At 50.1% G+C, this 19,700-nt stretch overlaps 2 long non-coding RNA genes across 3 annotated transcripts; one reads left to right on the forward strand and one right to left on the reverse strand.

Annotated features, from left to right (window-relative positions):
* On the reverse strand, nucleotides 9,312-12,912 carry LOC110407128. The gene is made up of 3 exons (XR_002443744.1): nucleotides 12,106-12,912; nucleotides 10,048-10,096; nucleotides 9,312-9,456 (listed from the first exon to the last, which is right to left on the reverse strand). It is a non-coding gene; the product is annotated as an uncharacterized LOC110407128 (long non-coding RNA).
* LOC110407129 lies at nucleotides 12,999-17,385 on the forward strand. 2 transcript variants are annotated; one of them, XR_002443746.1, is made up of 4 exons: nucleotides 12,999-13,394; nucleotides 13,502-13,610; nucleotides 15,966-16,049; nucleotides 17,137-17,385. It is a non-coding gene; the product is annotated as an uncharacterized LOC110407129 (long non-coding RNA). The 2 variants fall into 2 exon arrangements; XR_002443745.1 differs by having other exon boundaries at nucleotides 12,999-13,095; nucleotides 13,417-13,610.

Genomic DNA, 19,700 nt, shown 5'->3' on the forward strand with positions numbered 1-19,700 from the left:
AGCTGGGCCTTATGGAGGTCATGCAAGGCCAGCCACTACCCACCACGTGAACATTTTTTCTGGGCTTCCTTCCTTCCCGTTATGAATTCTGGTTACACAACTCAAAGCCAGGTCATTTTTCCCGTTTTGGGCAATATTCCCATGGAAATGAGAACTATTGGCAGCCAATCCTTTATTATTAATATCGGCTAAATCAAAGTGCAATTGCCTGGGAGTGGGGCTGATGTATACGCACGAAGATTTGGAATGCCTCCCCGCCTCGCTGTAAGTGTGTGCAGGGCTGTGGCATCCAGCAGGCAGGAACTCGCCCTGCTCTCTTCTGTTTGCATCCCAAGGAGTGCTGGTAAAGGTGAAGCTGTCATTGCTTCTTAATGTCCAGCTGGTCTCATCTTCACAGCTTTTGTACTGAGGAGAGGAGATTGTTAGGAGCTGTCAACAAGCCAGGAATGCCTTCATTCAAGTTCTTGCTGCTAGGCAGTAAGCACATTAAAAGTGTGTTCCAGAAGGGATAAGATTTTGAGTTCAGATAGAATTAAGTTCTTCCAGAATAATTCCCTAATAAATCAGTTGCTCTGACTCAGTGGAATTTTATGTACCCTTGGCTAAATTGAAATAAATGCCTGCTTCCTAAACATCTAAAACCATGAAAAAGTTTCTAAATGGTCGTGTTTGCACATAAAATAAGCAAGATAACTGACAGGCAGTCAGTAGGGCAGAGCTGTGCCCCGCAGACATACAATTCTGGTTTACACACACTTCTTATTAAGCACATTACGTGTACTTAACTGGATGTCACAATTCTTTCTTTCTTTTGTCAGTCTGGGAGCAGTACTGGGGGGTGCTGGCTATCAGCTGCTCCGAATCTCTTCAGCCCTTCACTCTTAGAATGAAAGCAGCTGTGACATCCAAGTCGGATCCTCCAGACATATCTGGATGTGCTCGTCTGTGTAACAGCTGATGTATGTTTGAAAGCTCTCTGCATACCACGTGCTGAGGAAACACTGCACAGGAGGAGAATAATGGTCATGTATCTCTGGAGATCTTCAAGCCCTTTGTAATGTTAAGGAATATACTATTAATCCCAACATTTAGATGTAAGTATTTAGGCTCAGAAAGTGCCGCACAAAAAGTCATGCAGTGAGTCAGTGTTAGAAAGCAGACCAGAGCTCTGTGCTGCCAGGGCAATGCCTTTATTCCCAGATGCTGCTGCCTTTTATCCCTGTGGTTGTTTTCCACCCTTGACAGAATGAGGAACAGGGTAAAATGTCTCTGTGTTCAGGGGGATGATGTTCATGTACGAAACCTAAAAGACGTGAAACTTGTGCAGCAATGTTCATTCAGGACTGAGCTGGCTTGAGTTAGCAGTAGTGCGGTGCAGTATAAATGAGGGTGTAGCTTTACACTGTTATTCGATTTATCTGAGCTTTCCTATGTGTCACAGCGCAGAAGAGCCTTAAATGAACTTGTACCCTGCAGCCCTTTATGTTTTGATGTCACAAACAGGCAGAAACATGATTTGTTGTTTTTTTTTTTCCTTTTCTTCTGAAGAGACTGATAGAAAATTGAATTCTAGGCTGGGAGCTGCCAGAAACACCAGCTGCCAGCTCCAGCAGCTGACATCAGAGCATGGCTGGCAATGACATTAAAAGCTACGTAGACAAGCATTAGCAAATAGGACTAAGTTGTGATTCATTAGATATATGAATCAGGGTGAGCATGTGAAAGCATCCCAGCCCTTATTCACATCCTCTCTCGCGAAGCCTGTAACCATACAGTGCTTCCTGCGTGGTTCTGCTGCCTGCAAGCACTGCTAAAGCAGTGAGCGGGTGTGCAGGGGTGGAGGCTGCTGGTACAGGGATAATTAAAGCATGAGGAGAGCTAGCAGAGCATGTATACCGAGTGAAGCATCAGATCCAATGCTTATTTCAGTTCCCGTGCTGGATGTTTGTAACATCAGGAGGCCGACAGCACAGACCTCCTGGGGAGCGTGGGGAGGGGGAGACACCCTTTGGGGCCCCCCAAGATGATTTTATCCCTGAGACATGAGGAGGTGGCACGGGAGGGCCACCCTGTCAAAGGGAGCACGCTCCCCTTTTTGTCAGCATAAAAACACTTGGATGACAATTTATTTACTACTGGCAAAGATGCTGTCATTCTCATGATACGGGAAGCTGGAACCGCAAGCAAGGAAGGGTTTAGTGGGCTTTTGGGAACGCTTAGCTTTCCTAAGTGCCTTTGGAAATGCCACTTGAGCCCATCTGCTGCTGCCCTGAAGCCTGCTGGGACTCCTGGTAGCAGTCATCTCTTTAAGTGACTTACAGGGCCACCTGGATCTGATCCATTCATTAATGACACTTCTCCATACTCACAAAATACCAATCTTGACTAAGAGGCATAGCAAATGAAAAGGTGAGCAAATTTCCTACACAAATAGAAACAAAGACTGTGTAATATCCCTCCTTCAAACGAGTCTGACAGTGTAAATACTCTCTCCTACTTCAACAACCGTGGCATCAAGTAACTGGGTTGTTCACTAGCTACAGACTGTCTTTATTTGCCTGCAAAATGCTCTGATTATTATGCATTTTTTTAATAACACCAGAGGAGTCATAAGAAACAATTACTTGTTATTAAAAGTACTCTGAAAATCCAGCTCCTTTCAAAGCACACTCTGCGCCAGAGCACGGTCTGCTCCCTACGTGAACACTGAACCCTTTCACGGAGTCGGGGTCAGCACAAGCCTGCTTTGTGGATGCTGCACTGCTGGTATGAAAGTGCTTATATCTGTACAGTTTATTCCCATGCCTGAGGAAAACGAGATGTGTCATTATGAAGCACTTCCACACTGAAATACCTACCTGGATAGCTATTTCAGGGGTTGGGTTTTTTTTAAACCGTGCTGCTGAGTGTAATAGCTAAAGCAGCTCAGCCTGTGCACGGATCAATCCTCTGCTGGCAGCCTTCATCCAAGCACTCTGAGAAAACACTGAAAACACTTGAGAAACATAAGCTTCATGATGCTGCTCACAGCCCATAGAAATGCTGCTTATCTTCTCTGATCAGCAGAATTCTTTGCATGAATTCTGGCCCTGTATCCAAGGCAATCTCATTATTTGCTATCCAGGCTCAATCTGCTTGCTAATTTCTTTTTCCTTGTCGTGGGGGAGGAACCTTCCTGTGCTTCACAGCGTGCCTGTGCTTGGGAGAAAGCGAGATGCATAAAAACATCACCCTCCAGCAGCAGAGACAGCCTGAATAGGGAGTGGGATTTGGAGATGTTCCTTCTCATTGCACTGTGTCATTGGCCCCAGTGAGTTCCATCCCAGGGAGCAGCACACTGCAAGCTGCTCTGCGTGCTTCAGTGTGGCTGTAGCTGTTGGCATGGTGCAGGGGAGCCCCAGCAGGAGTGAAGAGGTGGAACTGCAGTGGGATGTGGTCTTTTTTCTAGGGGCAGCTTCCCAACAACAGCCTCAAAATATCCTGGTTTAATGAAGGGCATGGTCTCCAGCGCACGAAGCCTGTTTGCAGTCATGGTTTCAAGCTGGTAGCTGCAGACTGATGTGTGACCACTAAGTATTTCAAATGAGCTAATGAACAGCTGCCCTTTTATTTGCTTCTGGTCACAACCAGCCCATGTCTGAATCGAACAAAAGGATCCATATGTCACGGTGCAGCTCTCTGGGCAGAGCCTGGCAAGAAAGCCCCCATTCCCAGTGCTGTGAAACGTGGGCTGGCGAACCCACTTTGTCTCTCAGTCAGTGGGGAAGGACACTTTGGGCAGCCCTGTACCACCACTCCAGGCAAACAGCCGGGTGCCAGCCCTCCCTGTTGCTGCGGCCGCATCCAGCAGGGGCCCATCCAGCAACACAGAGACACAGGTGGTTCCCAAACCCATCAGCACGTGGATGTAAGCCACATCACCACAGCGTTGCTCAAACATCGGAGATTTTAAACATAGGCAAGTGAACTGCCAAAAAAACCATAAAATACCCAGCCCACCGTGGCTGCTGCAGTGTGCCATGGGAACAACACTGCGCATACGATCAGATTCAGCAGGACACCAGCAGCCTAAGGGTCTTTTTACATTTGGCTTGGAAAGGCTAAAAATAGCTCCCCAAACCGCACTCCTTTTTTTTTTTGTTTTCCTTTGCCATCTCTTCCCCCTGCTCCCATTCACTGGCACTTTTACATGCAAAGCAGCGTTTGGAGCAGGACCCGGTAATTAGACTCCAGCCTGGCAGCTGCAGGAGGAACAGCTGGAGCTGTTATTTTTGTGGGTTACTCATTGACTCCATCGAAAAAAAAGAGCCCGGCAACCTCAGAGCCAGCGAGCCGCAGCCCACAGCCACATGACAAGGTCTTAGCGACAAAAAAAAAAAAGATAAAATAGAAGAGAAGGCCCAGGATCCTAAAGCCGATTAGTTATAGCAATTTCTCCAAAGCTAAATATAGATAAAAAATCCTCCCTCATCTTCAGCTCTGTTGGCGGAGATCAGAAAGAACAAGGAGGAGATAGAGAAAAAATTCATCTTTTGCTTAACCCCCTCATCAGCTGCAGAGGACAACTGCTGCTGTGCTGACTCTCCCAGCACTGAAAACCACATTCCTTTGCCACAGCCCTTCCACAGGGCCTTGGCAGGGGCAGTGGTGCCACACTAATAGGGTCTGCGCCCAGTGATGCTGGCCCCTTTAGTTCAGCCTTAGGTTTCACCTCTGGAAAATCAATCTCTGCTGTGGCAAAGCAGCACCTCTTGCAGGTCCCTGGGTGGGGCAGAGAGGACAGCCAGGTCCTGAGCATCTCCCATGGCAGCACAGAGGTGGGAGAGGCAGCAGGACCCCCTGGGACCTGAGCACGTGGGCTGCAAATGAACCGTGTGCCCCCACTTGGGGACACGCGCATGCACCCGCAGCTCTGGCAGCACCAGGTGTCCCCAGGCACTTTTCCCTATCTGTTCTCACTGTGTGCCATCTGTGCTGCCGTCACACCTCCCCGCAAAGTGCCAAGTCGTGGTTGCACAAGGATAAACAGCTCTTCGGGGCAGCAGCAGGAGAGGAGGCTTCTCCGAGGGGTGTCAGAGCTGCAGGTGCCCTCCCTGCAGCCTCCTTGTGCAGCCCGTGCCCCCTGCAGCAGTGCCTGCCTGCTATGGGATGGGAAGCGGAGGGCAAGGCACATGGAGCTAGCGGAAGGACACGCAGCTAACGAAGCAAAGCGATTAGTAAACAGATGATGCGTTTGCACCAGGAAGAAAGAAATGAGAGGAAAGGAAGAGGAAGGCAAAGAGCCGCATTTAGAATGGCAGCATGCAGCAGTGAGCTCTCTACAAATCTGCTGAGGAAGGCGCTTGCACAGCACATGGCTCGGTCGGATCAATGGAGCTGCAGAGCGGCTTGCTGCTGGCAGGCGCACAAATCCACTTTCTAATGAAATTTACAGCAAGTGGAATTTAGGTCACTACTCGGAAGCATTCAGTTTATTCCAGGCAGCTTTTAAAATATTTAAGGAATAGCTGTCAGATTAAGCCTGATCACCTCTGTCTGGATAGTCCGGAACTTGGAACCAGGGCAGATTTCTTAACTTTAGACTTTAGAAAACAGTTTTTAAAGCTTTCTTCAGTTGCCCCCACCCATCATCACTGAACTCAGCCCAGCTCGTGACGCTCGTGCTGCACCAGCTCCTGCCTGGAGCCCAGCACAGCAGCGTGGACAGATGTTGGTAGAGGTGAACCTCAGCTAATGACTGAATGGAAAGGGTCTGGCCCAGGGCGGCACTTGCTAACACCCTTCCCAGATGTGCACCTTAAGGGAGCGGCCAAAGCTCCTCAGTGGGGATGGAGAGGGAGGAAAGAAGCAAAGCAGGCGGTGCTGCTTGCCCCAAGGAACAGCCCTAGCTCTCCGTGCACTCAGTTCCTGTAGTTCCAAGCAAAAAATACAGATGTTTCCTTTTCTAGGATGCAAAGTCCAACTGCTTGCATAACGCACCGATAGGATTAACCCGTTCCTGTCCCAGCTGAGGGCCCTGCCCATAGGCACAGACCTCTTGAATTTTCCTACACACACCCCAGCAGTGAGGTGGAAGCAGAACCACCCGGGCACACTTTAAGAAGGAAGGAGCTGTAATTCTAGAGCACTGAAAGCAGGATCAAGGCTAGGGAACACTCAGTATTCTGACATCCCAGCCCTGCTGCTCCCAGACAGGGTCCCTCAGCCTGGGGATGCAGGAGGGAGTCAGTCCCAGGCTCTGCAGCCCAGATTTGTGATTTAAGAGGAGAGCACTCATCCTGGCAACGAGAACAACCTCCTAAAGCTCTGCTTGGAGGACGACTGGATGTGGAACATCAGGGAAGGGGGCTGCTTCTTGCTTGGTTCACCCTGGGTTCCCAGTTCTGAAGACATCCCCAGTACCAGTGGCTGGGAAGCCTGAGGATTTGCCAGGTCTGCTTCAGCCAACAAACACCACTGGGCTCACAGTCAGCTTTGGGAGAAGCCGACTGCCCACACCAGCTCTCCAGGATTGATTTTCCTCCTTTTCCACTTCACAGATCTCAATTACTTTCCACTAGGACCAGAACACGGCAGCTCTGGTCCAGCAGAATCACACAGACTTGACCCAGCACAAACCTTATCTTGCCCTGTAGGAGGGTGGCAGAGCTGTTGTGGCACAGTTGGTTATCGGTGTCTGCCAGCACAGCGGAAGGGTATGGCTGCTGTTACAGACAGATCTCTCCACTAGATAGGACTTTTTTTCTTCTTCCTTCTGTTACAGAAGAAAAAGGTTGTTGTAGAGAATTTACATCCTGGTCCAAGAGTCCTCACCTGGAGTTTTACTTCTCCCCAAAGCAGCTTGCCATCTGGATGGGCTGAGAAGCCAAGCACTTCCCCGTGGATGCTGCCATGTGGCTGAGCAGACACAGTACCCTGCATTCAGAACCACCAAGAAGTCATGGGAAAACCTGGTTCTGTGGTTAGAAACGCAAGAGGAGATTGCAATGAGTCTCTGTGCTTGAGTTTACTTTGCAGGAGAGCTGATGATCAAGTCTGATTTCCCATGCAAAAAACACAATGCACAATGGGTAGAGCTTTTTCAAGCCAAGGGATGAGGAGATGAGGAGAGCATGACCTCACTGCTCAAACACGGCGGGACTGAGCAGCGCTGGGGGAGGCAGCCCCAGCAATGCAGCGGCTCCCATCCCTGCACTGGCAGGAGGAACTGCACTGGGGCACAGGGAGAAAACAATTGAATGTGTGGGCATCGCCCTGGGACCTAACAGCTCAGAAAAGCAGAGCGGAGCCAGGTAGAACTGCCAGGGCTGGGGGCCCGGGGGAATGCTGTACCACTCACACGTGCAAGGGCTTAGAGCTGCTCCAGACTATGGAGCTGTTTTCAAGCAGGGAGCATGTCCAAGCATAACTCATTGCTCCAGAGACCTGTGTCGAGCTCCAGGAGGAATGTCATGCAGTCTGCACAAACAAGTGCATGGCTCAACCCCAGGACAGGGCACACACTGCAGCCAGGGCTCCGCCAACACTGCATCATGCTTGGGTGGTGAGGCTGTGCCTACAGACACTGAGCTACGGGGGTGGCCAAAGCACTTTGCTCACAGCTTCCTTCATGGCCGGGGAAGAAAAATAAACAGGTTGTGCCTGGTGAGCCGAGGTGGGGCACTGCTTTGGGGTGGTGGTGGGACAACAGGGCTGTGCCTGGATCAGTGGCAGAGGTGCACCCAAAGGGGTGCTCAGCCCAACCTGAGCTCCTCCAAGAGGAAAGGATGGCAAGATCCAGAAGTAAATTTCTTGCCTTGGAAAAAACATCTGGACTGCAGAGCCAACACGGCAGGGATTCAGTGCAGGACTGCAGCCCACTCAGGGAATTGTGCCCCACCTGCACAGTGTGAGCTCCCTCGTTTTCTCCATGCATTTCCCAAGCATGAGAAGGCTCACAGCAGCTGTAGGGAAGCCATGCAGTGACTGATAGGTGCACCCATCCTCCCAGGGCACGTGGGCCTTCAGACAGCGGGGCCGCAGCACTCACTGCTCCTGACACCCATATGCCACTTTTACAGTGCAGTTTGGGATTCACTTCAGCTGATGAGCAACCAAAACCCTTAAGCATGATTTGCAATTTCCAGAGCCCCAAATACACAAGTGACCCACTTCTCCCACCTCCGTTGTGCTTTCCTCAGATTAAGGATGTTTGCAATCTCTAATCCACTCTCCATGTTGGAGGCAGAGACTTCGGTTCATCCAGCCCCTGCAAGCTGCTTCTATCAGAGCAGCACTTCAGTGCAATCCATCAGCTTCAGCACCACACTGCTTTTGCAGCAAGAACCTGGGCAAGCTGGGGGCCATTCTCAGCAGCCAGTGCACATGACTGTGACACAGCAGCTCCCAGCAAGATCTGGGAAAAAACACTGTGACCAACTTCTTGCTGACCTACTCTGAATTAAAGTCTCCAGAGAGAGCATTAATATTTTTGCAGAAGCAAAAGGAGTTAAGGAACAGCGCATCCACTTAAGATGAGCTCTGTGCAAGCACCAAGCACAGGGGAAGCACACACACAGCCTGTGTCAGCTCAGCAGCCAGCATGGTTCCAAAGCACACCAGCTTCACTTGCATCGGGAATATTGCAAATTCAATTAAAATTCCCCCCAATGAAAAGAAACCCAAAAGCCAGGCTCTTTGCAGTGTAAATGAAAACTTACTACTTGCTGCCTGCTTAGCAAGGGTAAACGTTACCACTTAGATGAAAGGAAAGGGAACTTGGAAGCAGTACCAAACACAGAGCAGAGCTGCCTCCCCCCGGACACACGCACACATTGCCCAAAGCATGACAGGATGCACGATGGCGAGGGCTGAGCATCACATGGGCTTCACAGTGAGTGCAGCTGATGGGTTACATAAAGCAGATGTAACTTGGGCTGCTGCCAACACAGAGAGCAGTTTTTCAACTGGAACATAATCCTGCCACAGTCTCACTGCCCGCACATCTGATTAAACAAAGTCTCCCAGTTTCAATGAAATGCAAGCATTCTGTAGACCTTCACCCCCTCTAGCGGAGATTACAGCTTGGCACACTGCAAAGATCTCTCATATTCTTCAGGATTGCTTTAGTGACTGTCAGGTCTGAATCACTCCTAGAGATCTTGAAAGCACCACACCTAGAGAGCACCACACATGGCTGCCTTGGATACAGGGGTCAGCACAGGAGAAAGCTTTATGTGCCTCCTTGCCTAAATGCATGCCTCCAGCGTGTTAAAATCCTTTCTACTTTATTCATAATAGCAGGGATTAAATAAGAAAGGAAGACAGTCAGCTTGGAGAATTGGAATTTATTCACATTTACCATCTACTTCAGCAAAAATACCTTCTATAGCCTAAAGAGACCACACAGGTATTAACAAACTGAACTGCGGGGGCAGCACTCTCACCGTAACGCAGACAGATCTTCGGTTCAGCCACCTGAAAAGAAATGACCAGGACATTCAAGCAGAACAAGCATACTGCAGGGAAAGCTGTGCACAGATGTCAGAGCTGCTCAGCGTGCAAGCCAGGGCACCAGAGCAAACAAGCGTGTCATGAGCAGCCTGCAACTCAAGGCCCTCTTGCAAATGGTTATGCTGCATGTTCACTGAAGTGAGGAAACACTCTGTCATTTAAAAGTTGGTTGAAAGGAAAATCCTCACTCAGACAAATAGCTTTTTCCAGGTGCAACAAAGATCAGGATATTTGCAATCACCCTATCTAGGGTTCCACATGCTTTGTTCCGAAGTCCAGGTGACAGAAAATACCAATTTGTAACCCAGGGAAGAGTGGCATTAGTGCAGGGAAAGGGAAATGGAAATGCTTGTTCCAGTAATAAGCTGAACAAAGGGTGTCAGTCTGCAGCAGCACAAAAGTGAAATGTTTTCTAACTGCAGCCTGACACTGTCAGACAGCTCTGCCCAGGTGAATTTAACATTACAAGACAAAACAGAAAGGGAGGACTGGTTGCAAATTCCAAGCACGCAGCTTTGCACCTGGTGGGCAGAGAGCACAGCTTAGCTCAGTTACCTTGGCGAGGGTGCAGCTCCAGCAGCCACTCCGTGGTCAGCAGGAACACCTACACAAAGAGCAGCAAGCATTAAGCACAGCACTTGATGGGTACACTGGCAGGCCACTGTTTCTAAGCCTCAGACAAGAGCCTGGCACAAGAGACCAGGAGCCAACCTCCCTCCCCTAAGAAACTCCACCATCATTCAGCCACCACGTATCTGAGTCCAAGCACAACTGTCATGGTTGACTGAAGTCAGAAGGCAGCAAAATCCACCTTGCAGTCCACAAAGGACCAGAAGGGTGATGTTAAACGGCATCACTGCTATGGTTTTACACAAGGTACAATACTTGCTATGCTAGGTGAGGGCTGCAGGAAAAACAGAGTTGACTGAGGTGAGAAAAAGCAATAAGCACTCAGCCCATCAGCTGAATGCTGTACTGGGAGTGCCCTGCTTTGTCTATACGTGCCTTGCAAGCTCAGAGTTGCAGGCAGCCTCGCACACTGTGAATAAGACAGACTGAAGCAAGGTTGTTCTGAACATGTGTCTGACAATGATGGAACAAACACTTTGCCAAAGGTGTGTGTCATTTCAGAAGGCGGTTACTTTATCATCTCACAAATCTATACAGGTTTTGGTTTCAATCCTGCTGTGGAAAAGGGCCAGAGGACCTAATGCCTGCCCACACCCTGGGCATGGCCAATGAAGGTAGCCCATGCATTCAAATAGCTGCTGGCAACCAGGCAGATTTAACTGGAAGTGGCCCATGTCTGCAGGCACCCAGTAATGCGTGCTGCTCCCTTTGCCTGCTCCTGGGCCCTGCTAAACACGTGGCATCTCTGTTCAAATCCCTTACTGAAAAAATGAGATAAGCATTGGACTTCTGTCATTTCCGTCACATGCTGAACTTGGCCCTCCTTGCTGCTGGCTGGTTATAGCAATGACAGCTATACTTTAGCTCTTCTCGTGATCCCAGGCAAGCTTCCTGTAAAAGCCCCTAAGGCTCTAGCTCATACACAGTAAGCTGCCTCAGAAAAACCCCTCAAGACTGCTTTACTGCCACAGGAAAGCAAATTAAAATGGAGACTGTCTAAGCACCGTGCAGTGTTTTTTAAATAGAGCCCATGACCCAGTCAAGGTTTTAGCAAGAAGTCCAGCTAAAGCTAGAGACTGCTGCCCTACACAGACCTGTCTTCTCTGTACCAGCAACAACTGAAACAGTTCATAAAAACAGCATCCCATCCCCTGCTTACTTTAAAATCCTTCCCTATAGCCTTCTGACCGCACACCAGTGATGAGCACCAGACTGACACCAAAAACAAACAAAAAGTGCCTTACTGGTGGTGGTGAATGATTTCTTTCGTAAGTCTGTACTGTCTGGGTGACTGTAGTCAACCCAGGCCTTCCCCACAGCTGTGTGAGCACACAGCGGCCTTAGCTGGGACCTCAGCTGAACTCCTTGGTTGTAGAGAAAAGTCAACACTAAAGAAAAGCACAGATGTAACAGGAGGGCAAAGTACACAGCTTCCAACAGAACCTTAGTTTGTCCAAGTAAAGAAACCAGCCTATCAGTATTCCCTATTACTTGGGAAATAAAGTCTGGGAATTCAGATAGTACCTGTGATAAATCAAGGGCAAAAATTTATCAGCAATGTACCTAAGTTCTACCTTCCATGTCTAAAACCTGCCATTAAGGAAGGGCAATGTCAGTTTAATAATACAAGACAGTTTTGAAAAGATCCAGTACTGATTACAGAAATTAATTCAGAAGCTGTAAAGAGTACTTTCCTTTGGCTGAAGACAGCAACTCGTTGTATGCAGTATCATACATGACCATCAGAATGCTGCATGGATGCTCACACCTGTTACTGCAGAGAAGGAACCCAGGGTGGGACCTCTGGGGATTGATCTGGGGCGCGGGTCAGGCCAGCAGGCACTAGGCTGAGACACAGCTGCCAGCAGCCATCCCCAGGCCCTCAGCCCACCACGGCACCAGTGCGCATGCAGGGCTTCTGTGTGGCTGCTGCCCACTCAGAGAGAGTGCATGAGTCACTGGTCTTGCCTCGTTCCCACTCACCTGATGAATGCTGGCTTCCCAAGAAGACCCAGTGACCTTCGGCCATGAGTCAGAGCTGTGTTTCCTCTGGAAGCAACTCCCAGCACAGATCCCCGGACACATGAAGCTCAAGGAATATTTCCTGTCTACCTGCCCCCCATACCCTTCCCTCCTGGTCCTTAATCTCCCCCAGCCTCCCTACCCATGGCACCTTGCTGCCCCTCAGTGCCCCCTTCCAGCCTCATGTACCCTTATCCCCAGCCTGCAAAATGACACTGCAGCCCTGCTCGAGCCTTCACATCCCTGCTTCATGCCCTGTCCCTCAACACCAATATGATTCCCCCCGGTCCCTGCATCCTCACCCCCATACTCCAGTATTACCACCAGGCCCCCATTCCCTGACCCCTAGCCCCCAGTATAACCCTCTGAACCTCCCCTACCCTGACTCCCAGACCCCAATATGATTCTCCTCGTCCTACTCCAGCCCCTACCTCCCCCCCTTAACTCTCGCACCCTTATAACCACCTCAAACCCCTGTATCCTCATCTCCAACCCAAAATATGACTCTCCAACCTCCCCATACCTTGACCCCAGACCCCAATAGGGCCCCTCCGCCCTCTACCTCCCCCCACACCCCGTACCCCAGCCCCATACCCCTATATGACCCCTCCTCCCCAACCCCTGTACCCTCCAACCCCAGAATGACTACCCCAGCCCGCGTATCCTGACCTCCAGCCCGAAATATGACCCCCAGCCCCATCTATGACCCCCTCCGCCCCCAACCACCAGGACCACCCTAGGCCCAGACCCCGGCCACGCCGCCCCTCGCCGCTCCCGCTACCGGAAGCAGAAAGGCAGGAAAACCACAGAGACGAAGAGAAAACCAGAGCGCCGCGCGGAGCCACTTCCGGCCTCCAAGAATGCTCTTAAAGGGGCAGGCGGACCGCGCCTCGTCGCTGTGGCAACGCGCGGCGGCGGCAGGCCCGATGCAGGCCTGAGTCAGGCCTAAGGGTGGGCCCCAACAGCACGCGGGGGAAACCCACACAGAGGGGGTGCAGGGAGTTCCGACCTGCCCCATGGGGTGAAGGGGGAGAGCACCGAAGTGGGGGACTCAGGGAAACACAGTGCATCGGATGCAATCTGCATTGTAACACAGCTTTGGTTTCAGTCTTGTGCTTCCGAAAAAGCATTAAATCTCCAGACCTCAGGGGCTGGAATTGCCAGGAGCTGGAATTGCGCATATATTTATGTGGAGTAAATCAATATTTAGATCTAATTTTGTGCTTATGGCTTGTGAGGCCCTGTTTATGGTGAGTTGTGCTTCACTTTCAGTGGCTCTGACAGCTCCAATTGCAGCTGAACAAGAGAGGCCTTCCAGCACGGCTCGAGATTCCTCAATCATGCCATTTACTCACAGGCAGCCTGGCACCCTCACTGCACAGAAGGGCTTTTCCATCCGGGTCGGAGGGCTCCAAGCTTCAGCACCCGGACTGACCACATTCTGATACACCTGCAGTGATGTGAAGGTGGGTGAAGGCAGGAAAAAAGGGTCTGTTTAGCTGATTTCATTTTAATTACTCAAAAATGCATCTTTGCCTTTCAGAAGAGGCACGCACCCAGTGCTGGCAGCAAGGTGCACTGGCTAGACATTGCTCCATACAGACGCATCCTCCACTGCCTATCGCATGTCTGGGCAGAGCAGAGAGCAGGGGCACAGTACCTCCTCTCCTTTCCTCTTTGCTGCTGAATGAAGCTCACTGCTGCCCAACTGTGAGTGACAGCTCCCACGCCCCTGTGCTTTCATTTTCACGGACTCGTAGAATCATGGAATCGTAGAATTGTTTAAGTTGGAAGGGACCCTCAAGGCCATCTGGTGCCACCCCTGCGTTGAGCAGGGACACCCACAGCTCCATCAGTGCTTGGATCCCATCCCCTGACCTTGGCTGTCTGCAGGGATGGGGCACCACCACCTCTCTGGACAACCTGTGCCACTGCCTCACCACCCGTGGTGTAAAAACTTCTTCCTTCTATCCAGTCTAAGTCTCCCCTCTTTAAGTTTGAAACCATTTCCCCTTGTCCTGTCACAACCGACCCTGCTGAAGAATCCGTCCCCTTTTTTCTTATTTCTCCCCTTTAGATAAAAGCCACTATCCCTCGATATAATGCCACCAGGGCTGCAGCCTGCTCAAAATGTTATGCCTCTCATTGTACTTCTGAACCAGTGCTGGCTGGCTCTGAAAACATTCTTTTTTTTTTTTTTTTTTTCCCCTTTGGTAAAAGAAAACATTACCTCTCTGAGATTTACGCACTAGATCAAGCATAAAGCTGAATTATCTCCCCCTCCTCTTCTTCCAGGGAGCAGATAATAGGTAGATCTATACATCCATCTCCTCTGTTACATGTCTCCCAGCTTGCCAGCATTTCGGTTGCTATTAAACCATGTTCATCCCCATTGACATTCAAAGGGCCGTTATATGATTACTGTCACCGTCTTGTACATGGATCCTTAAACCAATTCTCTCTTCCTCTTCCTTCTGATGATGGATTTGCTCGTTTATGCCATAGTAATTTGTTTTTCACATGCTGTACTCCAGCAAAATGCTTTCACTGTCAAACATGGTTTTCTGTACAGACCTTCCCTGCAGTGCCATGTTGTCACGGAGCGGCTTCAGGCAAATTGGAGTTGCCTTGTCTTTCAACAGTTTTAGCAAAGAGAAATAGCAGGAGCCTGGGTCAGGTCCTCCTCATTTGCAGCACAGCAAATGGGGATGGGGCACAGCGCTGTGACTCCCTGGAACAGGGACCATCTCTCATCTCAGTGCAAGACATACCATGGGACATGTGGTTGTCAGCTCCATGAGGAGCATGGGGTGCCTGCAAGCCGGGACTCGATGCTTTCTGGCCTCTTTGGGTGCAGAATTCCAGCATTTGGAAACCACCATCTGTTCAGGGGTTTGAAGCCCCTCTGTTGGTCAGCAGGCACTTGGAAAAAGCTGCCACAGGGTTTGCTTCCATTGGGGCTTTTCCAGATGATTTGTGAAGGGGAGGAACATTTCAGTTCAGAATTGTGCTTTAAAATTCCTTTTGGCCTTCCCTATGTTCTCTTACTGGCAAGATGAGAAATGCCAAGGCTGGTAGTACACAGCTCTGCCAGGCTCTCGGGGATACTCACTCCAGGTGCATCTTCCACCTCCAGCATGACGTGGGGAAGGAGCCATGCACAGGGCTGCCCTCACCCGTCTCTCATTTGGAAAATGTGTCCAGCAGAGATCCCAAGGTCAGCATGCCCTGCAGGGATAGGGTAACAGCGGGCGCTGTGGTAGCTCACATCACCGGGACGCCCAGCATGAAGGCACTCGTTCCATGCAAACCTGTTCCACAATGAGTGCTTCTGGACTGGAAGTGAGGCTCTGCAGCTCCAACTCAAACACAAAATGAAAATTTCCTACTATGCAGAACTCGTCTGTTTGTAGAATGAATCCCAACAACAGCTTCTCTGCTCTCAGTACCCTGCCCTGGGGAGCTGACACTGACCCCGAAGCACGATGGGTCCCCACATGCTGCTCAACCAGCCCACCTGCAGGGGCACAGCTCCACAGAGCTCTGCAGGCACCGATGCCTCCCAGCAGCACAGCTGGGTCTCAGAGCTGATGGCTCTTGGCTGGAGGTGTGCCTGCAGGGCAGGAGGCCAGCACCAGCCCTTATTCACCCTGTCCTCCTGCAAACACTGCAGGACACGATCCGCTCTGCAGGCTGACATCAAGGCTCTCAGTATGCCTGCAAATACTGGGGATAACACCCATCTTCATTTAATTCTGCCAATGCAAATGGCTATTTGCAGGAAACCATTTGATTCACGGGTTCATCCTTTACTTTGGCAGATAACATCGGTTAAACGCCTGCTTATTTCTGCTTGGCGAGAACAATATAAGCCACTTAACTACACATCCAAGATAGACCGATCCGTAAGTGCTTATGAGCTCTTTGATTTACTTCGGCGTCTTTATCTTTGCTGAATATCTCACAATGTCATTTATTATTTAGCAGTAAATTAAAGCAGAGGAGCTGTGATTTTCAACAACAGAAATTAATATCCCAGTACTCCTTTGTGCCATATATATCTATAATTTACAGCCCTAAAATCAGCCAGATAGCGCTGGAAGACGATCCGTTCCCCTTCTCCCTTGTTACCTCCTGATTACTGCTGCACAGGGGGAAATAAAAAATGGGCTGGTGGGAGAGAGGCTCGAGTCAGTGAAGGATAGTTTTAAATTAAAAGTCCGGTGTTTGTAGCTCTCGTGAGATCCCCTTCTCCTCGCGCTCCACACTGGTGCACACATCACTTACAGATAATAGATGGAACGGGCTGTGCTTTTGCCCTGAGACCTCTGAATTTTCATCTCACTGATTTTATGCTCAGGGATAATCATTACTAAATAATAATACTGATAATAATTCTTCTAGCCTCAGGCACCAAGCACACTGCAGGGCGCTTTGCCCACCTGTGTGTGTTGGAGCTGCTTTGAGGATGGTGGTAGCTGGGGTGGATCTGTTCCTTCCATGGCCATATCTTGCTGGAAAGATGTGCTCAGAGCCCATTGGTGATCCCAGGGCACTCTGGGTTAAATCACCCTTGAGCTGGCAGCCTCTCCTCTTGGCCTTGCCATGCTCCAGTGCAGTATCACGGCCAGGAAGCTTTATGGGCTGCGCTGGGCTTGGGCTGACACCAAGAAGCTGATAATTTACAGTGATCTGCTGTAATACAACAGCAAGACATGCCCCGCTCAGATGTAGCTGCACAAGCTGCAGAGATAAATCAGCTCCAGCAGGGAGCAAAGATGAGAAGCAGAAAAATGATCCCAAAGTCACTGCTTTCCCTACAGGCACCGGGTATGGGGTTGGTGCTGTGCCACTGCGGTGTCACCTGGCATGGCCAGCACCTGTGGGGACACTGCAGTGACATCCCTGGCATGATGCTGAGTGGATCAAAAGGAGGAAAGGCACTGAGGAATTTGGCCTTTGACAAATAACCCTTTCCCTTTCTCTTCTCAGAAATGTGCTGAAATTTTCAAGGAGAAAGCGTGGTGGTATTGTTTGTTTCTGGGAAGAAAAGCGAGCAGATGAAAAGCAAACATACAGCAATAGCTGGGGGGTCCTGGAAGCTCCTGCAGCAGTTCAAAGGAAAAGGGAACAACAATGGAAGCATCGGATCAAGACATACTGAAGCTTTGAAGATTGTATCAGTTATGGATGAATTAAAGCGTGCAATAATTAGCACTGAAAGATACAACGACACCTGAAGAGATGGGGAAAACCACTTTCTTCATGCTTAGCCCTTCCAGAAGTGCTTGTGCCAGGCTGGGTTATGGCAGTAGCATCCATGCCTTGTGGGGCAGGGTAAGGTTTATCACGTGGCACTGCTCAGGACAGCGTGCCCTCAGGCACTGGGAGGAATGGGGCTGCAGAGCTCTGTGCCCCCCAAATCCCATAATGGGCCCTGAGGTGGACTTGGAGGTAGAGATGAGCTGGGAGAAGGGAATTACCCCATCAGAACTTGGGAGGCACCAAGGTTCTCCCTTCTGCTGCCATCAGCTGAAGATTACAGGCTTTTATTTTCTTCATCCCAGCAGTAAGGAGAAAAGAGAAATAGGAGAAAAGACAGCTTCTGTGGAAAGCACGAGCCCCAAGTCAATACCACGGCTGTGTTATCCCATGAAAATAGTGTTTGTCTTCAAGGTTTGGTCACCTTGGGCTTTAGGATGCCAGGCTCTGACACAATGAGCGATGGGAACATGTCTGCCAGTTGCTGCTGGCTCCAACTTCTTTGGCAAACTCTTCCCCCTTCTGTGAGTGCAGAAATCTTTTAGCACTTGGCTTCAGACCCACTCCAGAGTTAATGTGCTTGAAAATCAGCCCTGTAGATCAGGGGTTTGTCATCTGCTGTGCGGATAATGGTGGAGAGCTGAACGCCAAGTGCCAGGGCAGACATGGCAAAGAGGGACAGTGGTCTTGTGGGAATGGCCACCCCCTGAAATGGGGACATGGGGACATGGGGCAGGAGCTCCTGGGCTGCCTGGGCAGGTGTCAGCTCCTTGGGAAGCTTCACCTTTGTATAATCCTGACACAAACTGGAAACAGTGGGAGCCCATGGGTCGATCTCATGTCCAGCAGGTGCTGGAGATGGGAGGAAAGGAGCTTCTCTGCGTACACACATCACTCTGGGCAATGACAAAGGGCATTCGGTGGGAGGAAAAGATCAGCAAGATTCCTGTGAAAGAGCATCTTAAAGCATAAGTAATAGTCAGCAGTGTGGAGGCTGAGTCGTGCTTTGTGACACTTCAAGAGGAAAGTTCAGAAATGTGTTGAATGAGGAAGAAAAACCAAACCAAAGGAGTTAGAACCAGGTTCTGGCTGTGACAAAGTGAACCACGTTTGGCTGTTTTGGGTGGAGAAACCTGGACAGCACCGGGCCTGAGAACCACACCTCCTCCTGTGCAGATGTGCTGCTGGAGGAGCGGGGAGAAAAGGAGAGGAGCGATACCCCGCGGCCACCAAAGGTGTGCTTCTGTATTTCCAAATCGTAGGGGAAAAAAAAAAAAACAAAAAAAAAAACCACGAAATCCTCGTCCCCTGAGCCTGGAGCCCCGCAGCCGCTAGGTGTCAGTGGAGGCTGCTGCTGCCTTGGCGAGTTCCCCCCCCCCTCCCCCAGCTCCCGAGGGTCCCGGGGTAGCCCCGGCTTGAATTAACTTCCCAGCTTCTCCCACCAAAACCCATCAAGACCAGCCGTTTTCCCTGCGAATAACTCCCGTAACTACCATTTCTTAGTTAAAAAAAAAAAAAGGCACTTTACATCAAATTACCGATCAAATACTACTGGCTGGAGGGCTGGAGGTTCACACGGGATATACTAATTGTAGGAGGGTTAAAACCCCATTCTCCCATCGACCATCCTCAACGAATTTGGGTCCCCCTTTTTTCCTCCCTGTTCCCACCACCCTGACACCCAGCCACGTTGTACTCCATTCCTCAGATACAACCAGTGCCATCCCCAGCCCCATTTCCATCCTAACGAACAGTGTCCGAAGTGTAGAAGGGCTCTGCAATGCTGACACCCATAAATCGACCCCGAGGTCCCCTCTGATTAAAAGATATTTCATTTCATCAGCTGGGAAGAGGCAGCCTCGCACCCAGCGGGACAGGCATGGGATGGGATAACTCACGGTGTGCTGTAAATAATGGATGGGTTTATGGTGTGTTCAACCACACAGAGCTGTAGGGGCTCGGGGAGGCTCCAAAGAGACACATGTGGCTGAGTGCTGGCTGTCCCAGGCGGGGTGACTCTGTTATCGGGAAGGGGTTAATGAATTGTGGTCCCCCCCCCAAACCCACAGAGCTCAGGAAAGCTGGGGGCTGAGTCAGAGTTAATTTCATGCAGGAAAACAGCTATTAAGCTTTCTGAGGCCTTCTGAAGAGAATTAGAGGGGAATTAAGTTGCTCACTTCAGCTTACTCAGTACAAATAAACCCTCAGCTGTTGGATTAGCGATGCCGGAGCAGGAGTGGTGACTGCTGGAATTTTTCCTTTTTTTTTTTCACCGTTTTGATTCTTGTCATTCA

The sequence above is a fragment of the Numida meleagris genome, chromosome 17 (assembly GCF_002078875.1).
Source record: "Numida meleagris isolate 19003 breed g44 Domestic line chromosome 17, NumMel1.0, whole genome shotgun sequence".
NCBI classification, from domain to species: domain Eukaryota; kingdom Metazoa; phylum Chordata; class Aves; order Galliformes; family Numididae; genus Numida; species Numida meleagris.